Raw genomic sequence first — 7,097 nt, forward strand, 5'->3', positions numbered from 1 at the left:
ATTTTACAGTTAGTATATATATTGTCCTTGTGTTGGTGTGGTGTAAAAGTTTGTATTTCACTCGGTGGCAAAACTTATTTAACCCTGCCTTGAAACCCTCGCAACGCTCAAGACTCCATTTTTTGAACCACTAGCTACGCTCGTTGCTCAATTTTAGAATCTTTCGCTTCCTCGGGTATCAATATAAGCACGAGAGGTTAAACAACACCTTTGCCCACCTGGAAAAACAAATAACTATAATTTATTTGTAGCGTCTTCTGCCGAAAAACCAACGTCGCCTGAATTACCAGCTGTCATCCCATCCAGCCGTTCCGATCTACTGAGTAAGCGCGAAGCACCCCTGGATCCTACCAGTATTGGGTCTACTGGTACTAAGGTACCCCTGGATCCTGCCAGTACTGGGTCTACTGGTACTAAGGTACCCCTGGATCCTGTCAGTACTGGGTCTACTGCTGGTACTAAGGTACCCCTGGATTCTGCCAGTACTGTGTCTACTGGTACTGAGGTATCCCTGGATTCTACCAGTACTGGAAATGGGACTCCACCGCGTCCAGTACTCAACCGATCCTTGCGCCTGCGCGTGGAGCTACTGCTGCCTGATTCCACTAGGAGCTTCGAAACTGAGTAAGTGAAACTGAGAACATTAACGTATATCTCAGGACTGGCCTTACGGGCAATAAGAATGGGGCATGAATGGGGCCAGTACAGCGGTGTGACACCGCTACAACGCGTTAGGTTGATGAGTTCGGGGGAGCATGAGGGCAGGGGGGAATGACCGAACGGGATAGTTTTATCTAACTTTCAGTACAAGTAGCAGCGAAAGCGCTATTATTGTTTGTCCTTGTCATAGTTTCACATTTTTTTTATTCCCACCGTAAATGTAGTATGGGATTATGGTGGGCAACAAATAAATTCGACCAATCATAGTGTCGCATTGCGTATGTTTTGTCCCTCACGGACGCACGCGTATAGGACATTTATAGGATCCTACCATCTATGGACAAACTATATATAACACCAAGTTATGTTATCTTATATTTGCAGATACCATGCAGAATCGGGCACAGCGCGCACTACGGTAGAGAACTCGTCTACCATCTACCGGGGTCCGGCCGGGCAGGGCCAAACTCAATTCCTTAAGGTCAAATATTTTTACTTTATGAAGCCTTGAATGAAACATTATTGAGTTGCTCGTCTGTGTTCTATTTATTATATTATATGTCTGCAAATTGATTAACACCTACGTTACACACGACACGGCGGCCATCCCCCCCCCTCGGTCCAAACGTAAATTAATTGAGTTGGTATTAGAGAATGCCACTCTATTAACACTCTTAAGAAAATGAAAACGAATGTAACGCTGCGTCTGCTAATGCGAAGCGAAGCGGCGCGCCCACTGCGTTCGCGTTCGCTACGAGATCGCACACGTACGTACCTATTTTAAGACACTTAGGTACTTCTATAGGTATCAAATGATTGATTCACCCCGCGCCGCATCGCTTCGCTTCGCGTTCGCGTGTTGTTCGCCTACTTAGTACGCTGCGTTAGTATTGGGATATGTAAGTACCGTCAGCCGTAAAAGTGCATGGCGACTTTATCAATTTCTTCTTGTAGGTACATTAGTAGGAGAGCATTTCGAAGTCTATCTGTCCATCTGTAACAGGTCTTTTAAATAACAAAAAAATTTAGGGTCGACTACAAAGAGATGTATCCACTTTTTCACCTTATTACAAGGCAGTAAGGTGAAAAAGTGTATACATCTCTTTGTAATCGACTGTACCTCGCCTTACGTTTACCTTCTTACCAAACGGAACAGATTGACATAGACGCCTCAAGCGGAGCCCCGGTACGCCGCTGCACGAAGTCCCCCGCGCTCCCCGCAAGCCCCGCGGATAACTCCATCCCTGGTCTTCCTAACTTGGAGCCCTTCAAGTTTGTCGGTGAGTTTGTCAAATCAACAACAACTTTTATGTAGGTATTATAATCAGGACTGGCCTTACGGGCAATAATAAAAATGGGGCATGAATGGGGCCAGTACAGCGGCGTGACACCGCTACAACACGATTGGTTGATGAGTTCGAATCACGCGCGCGATTGGTCGCAACTAGTTGCGTAAGACTGCATGATTGGCTCGAATTCGTGAGTGACGCCGCTGAACTAGTACCATTTTTAGTGCCCGTAAGGCCCGTCCTGAGATATACGTGAACGATTATAGTGCTTTCAAATCCCAAGAATACATTTTTTGTTAAAGACATATAGTTTTATTTTTCGGGTCGCATGCTTGTTGGCCAACGGCACCGTTTAAAATGCTTCTCTCTGCAACAGGTTACAAAACTGAAGAAGGCCTGCAGGTTGAGCACTGGCAGAACGTGTTGATCGGCAAGCCGGGTGATTATGGCGCGGCGCGGGGGGAGGCCCTTAACTACACACACGACTTCTTTGTGTACAGGGAGGGAGGGGACGCGGTGCCGCTCAGGTCAGTTACAGATACCCTGGACTACAGGTACCCTAAGCTTTGTTAGGGTTCCGTACCCAAAGGCAGGCGTGTCTCACTACGCGATTTTGTCGCTTTGGTACAGGTAGCTAAAAGTACATTCGTTCGGCCCCAATTTTGGGGAAAGCCATAAGCCGCGCGTGGCGCTGTCGCCACCTAGCGGCCATATCTGTCGTAACAGACGCGTTTTGTTAGAGAGTGAGTCTTCTGTACTTAGTACTATTATTTATTCTGTGCCAAAGGGTAAAAATGGGAGTCTATTGAACTTGAACAGTCTGTCTGGTCGGTCTGGCTGTCCGTCGTGAACTGATCTTATTTTGTCCTGTTGTTGTCATGTCTAATTTTGAATTTAAATGTCCGTAGTTCCAAATATATATGTCAGTCAGCCAGTCAGTCAGTTGGTCTATGTCAGGTCGCCACGGAGGTTGGAAGCCACGAAACCTATTCTTAGTATGTATGTATGTATGTAGATACTTTATTGCTTATAGAATACGGACGGACAGACTCCACTGTCCCTCTGTCTGTATCACCAGGCTGTATCACATGAACGGTGATACTTATATAGCTATACAGTTGAAATGTTCACAGATTATGACGATGATGACTCGCACTTGTCCAGTTTTTTTTTATTTTTGTGTATCTGTTGTCCCAGATTCTACTAGTGGCTCTGTGAGCTGTACACCTCTGAGTTTTTGCTTCCTGGACTTTTGTGAGGGTAGTTGTGCTCAATCGTAGTCTAAAGTACCCGAGCTTTCTTTAAGGATGACTCACATTAGATCGGGCCGTGTCTGGGCCGGAGCTTCCGGAGCACAGATATAGGAAGGAAGGAGATCGGGTATGCCCGGTGATTTGTATTGAATACGCCTGTCGCAAGTTCTCGAACCCACACAAAGCACCAGTAATTATAAAGACAACTCACGCACACACCTAAAGTACTCACACTTGTAGATGGACGCTCCTATTGCACAATACACGCGCATCATTTCAATGTCTGTGTACATGCGAACGACCAGCGAGTCGTGTCATCACGCACGCACACAACGATAATTACGGGAACTGAGCCGGGACACCGTGATATCGATATTTGATCGACTGTCGGAAAAGACTGTGTGTCGATAACTTCATGAACTCTATTCAAATATAAATATTCGGAATCATTGTTCTTAATTGCCTATTTATGGAATAAATTTACTTGTTAAAACAAGACATTTGATTTAAGTAGATATTAGTAGTTTATCAAAAAATAAGGAATGTACGGCCATATTCGAACTTTAAGATACGTCAAATACTAGAGATTGAAACGTGAAACGATTGACGTATCTTAAAGTTCGAATATGGCCGATACAGTTACATAAACTTTACGTAACTGTAAATTATTATGCTTAAATTGCTTAATAATGTACAGTTGCATATATTACTTTATCTACCTACACACATATTAAAAAATGTCATATGATGTGTTCAGAAAAAAGGCATTCGAAATTTGATTGCAATAATAACATCGAATTTTTGATTATTAATTTATTATAGAGCAATAAAAAACAATAATTTTCTTATCTGTGCAAATGCACGCGGGTATATTAGGGTCAAACAGATTACTGTGTTATCGTCTTTCCTGTAGACATACACAAGAGTTAAGGGCTATAAGAAAAATGTACAGTTAGCGCTAACACACTAGTTTTCTCTCCTGTGGGCAATAGTTAACAGCTTGTGGGCATGTAAGTAATGATTTTATCATAGTTCTCTAAATAAAAGGAGGACCTTTTCACGTGGATAAGGGTTAAATAAGAAAATTAACCTTTATAGCCCTTAACTCTTGTGTATGTCTACAGGAAAGACGATAACACAGTAATCTGTTTGACCCATTACGTTTAATATTTATAGTCAATTACTGCCCAGTAAAATGAACCCGAGACCTCGTGCACAGTAGACAGACACTGTAGCAATCTGTAGCATCACTCAAGGAGAGGCTTAAAAAATTGTGGCTTTCCGATACATAAGTGATTCGGTTTTCCTCGATTAGTACTTCTTTAGTTTCGTTTACTTTTCTGGTTCGAGCTCATATCTATTTATTTATGATATATATTGAGTATTTATTTATTTTATTTAGGTTATATTTATATATATAGATACGCTTTATTTTATCTATTTAAGTATTTCTATTTATGTTTATATATATTATTTGTAGCAATGTGTATTCAAAACTTGCATTTCATTCATTTTAGTGATTGTACACTATTGTTTTTGTTTGTCATTCATCGTTACTTTTGTTTATTCGTTTCCTCAAAGGTTAACTGGAAGAGATCCCATACAGAGATAAGTTCGCTTTTGTTGTATTTAATTTACTCTGTAACTATGTTTCTCGTTTTTATTTCCATGTGCAATAAAGTATATACATACATACATACATACATACCATTAGGTAACGAATTACACAAAATTTATACTAAATAATATTATAATAATATATTATATTAGAGACAGTAACCATCTTTAAATTTTTAAATTATTTTTAGCGTCAACTAATCCTGGGCTGGTTTTATCGATACGTGTTATAGGTGCCGCACAGCACTATCCAAGCGGAGCACATCGCTGCTGCACTATGAGAAAATTTCTCATTGAGTGAATCATTTTGTACCCAGTTCATTGCGGCGTAAACACTGTACTTTGCAATCATGTTACTTGTACAGCAGCAATGTATAATGAAACATATTAAATGACAAGCAAGTGTAAGCTTACATGGATACAAGTCGGAAGATTACGTTGAATTCGTGGTTTTATTTGAAATAAGTAGTGAAACCTGTGAAAAGTGATCCCATTGGTCTGGAAATTAATCAAATCACTGCAATGTTTACAAGTAATTATTGCACAACTCGGCATTTTGGTAAAAAACAGAAGTTTTTCGGTGAACAGCGCGCGTGCATACTCGGTAACAACGGACGGCGAACTGGCGGCGTTGTATGCTCAATGAGCTAACAACTGCGACACGGCCGCCGGCGGCTTGTCCGCTCTCTAGTATTATATGCTCTGAGTTCCGGAGCTTACTTTTCTATGACAGATGACGGTGATCACGTGATGCTTTCCATTAGAAAACGAAGCTCCGGAAGCTCCGGCCCTGCCCCGGCCCGGTCTAGCGTGAGTCATCCGTTATAAGTGGACTTTTGCGAAGGTTGCTGTGCTCTAATCGTTGTCTAAAGTACCTGGCGGTCTAGCATGAGTTCCTTGAACTCCATACTTGAAGTCGCACAAGATGTATGAAGTTGCGCGCGAGAACGCAACTCATGCTAGACCGCTTGATGAGCTCTCTTTCTTGGCCCTGATCTCACCCAATACCTGTCCGTCAATGATGTAAAGTTTTCATGTAGTAGACAAAGTCTTATCATCCCCAGATACAAAGTGACGACCGACAGCTCAGTCCTAGGTGCCGCGAGCGACACCTACACGCACCGCTACACACTACTGCCTCCCCCCACCGCCCCCCTCACACCCGACGTGGCCCTCTGTGATGACGTGCAAGATTACCAAGATGGCCGACGCCAGCGCCGAGCCACTCTTAGTAGGGAGGAGTTCATTTGGTCGGTCAACGCTAAGAAGGAGCAAGTTGGTGAAAAAGGGAATAATGATTTAAAGTCGGAATCGGAAGAAATCGTTTGGTCGTATTAAATGGCAACATTTTATTAAAATTAGTCATATACCATATAGCTATAGGTATTAGACATATGATGAAAATAAATAAAATAATTAATAACGTGTTTTGTTCAGTTCTTGACTTGTGTTGTTTTGGGAACAGAAGATGAACCTGAGAATTTCCATATCCGTAAAGATACTCGGCCAGCTGTAGGTCTGCTGCCTACAACTGGACTCGGAGGTGTCCAAGAAAGACACACCTTGGTTCCTGGGGCGGCCCCTGGCATGATGTAACATGTGTAGTGTCCGACCGAAGGTTCGGTTTCGGTTTCGGTTTCGGCCAGTTTCGGCCATAAAATCATGTTTCGGCCGTAGTTTCGGTTTCGGCCAAAAAAACGGCCGAACCTTTCGGCCGGGCCGAAACATACGCAATGGTACTTCGTTCTATTAAACTAAACTATGTGACAAAGACCAAAAGTTGTGGAACAAGTAGGACAACAATATTAATACATAAACTGTCATTCAATAGAACTTGCGAACTATGTAAACAAAAGTTACTAGTAATTTGACATTTAGTGTCAATTTTAGTATGGCGGTTTGTTTACATAGTTAGCAATTTCTATTGAATGACATTTTATACTGATTTATATATACAGAAATTAATCGGTTTATTATTAAACACAATAATGATGGGGCCACTGAACGGTCGACGCAGTCTTAAAAGGCTGTCAATACCTAAAACGCGCACACTGTCTAATTGTATCGTAGTAAATGAGATAGCAGTGTCGCATGTTACTGGGCCTGGTCAAGGGAATAATAAGAAAACTCATCATCTTCCTCGCGTTATCCCAGCATTTTGGCCACGGCTCATGGGAGCATGGGGACCACTTGACAACTAATCCCAAGAATTGGCGTCGGCACTAGTTTCTACGAAAGCGACTGCCATCAGACTGACCTTCCAATCCAGAGGGTAAAC

The 7,097-nt window shown here is 42.3% G+C and overlaps 1 long non-coding RNA gene across 1 annotated transcript; it reads left to right on the forward strand.

Moving 5' to 3' along the window:
- Positions 1–1,044: 1,044 nt before the first annotated feature.
- On the forward strand, positions 1,045–6,044 carry LOC134658064 (uncharacterized). Its single transcript, XR_010097683.1, has 4 exons — positions 1,045–1,141; positions 1,817–1,940; positions 2,326–2,476; positions 5,884–6,044. It is a non-coding gene; the product is annotated as an uncharacterized LOC134658064 (long non-coding RNA).
- Positions 6,045–7,097: the final 1,053 nt, after the last annotated feature.

This window comes from Cydia amplana, chromosome 21 (assembly GCF_948474715.1).
Source record: "Cydia amplana chromosome 21, ilCydAmpl1.1, whole genome shotgun sequence".
Taxonomy (NCBI): domain Eukaryota; kingdom Metazoa; phylum Arthropoda; class Insecta; order Lepidoptera; family Tortricidae; genus Cydia; species Cydia amplana.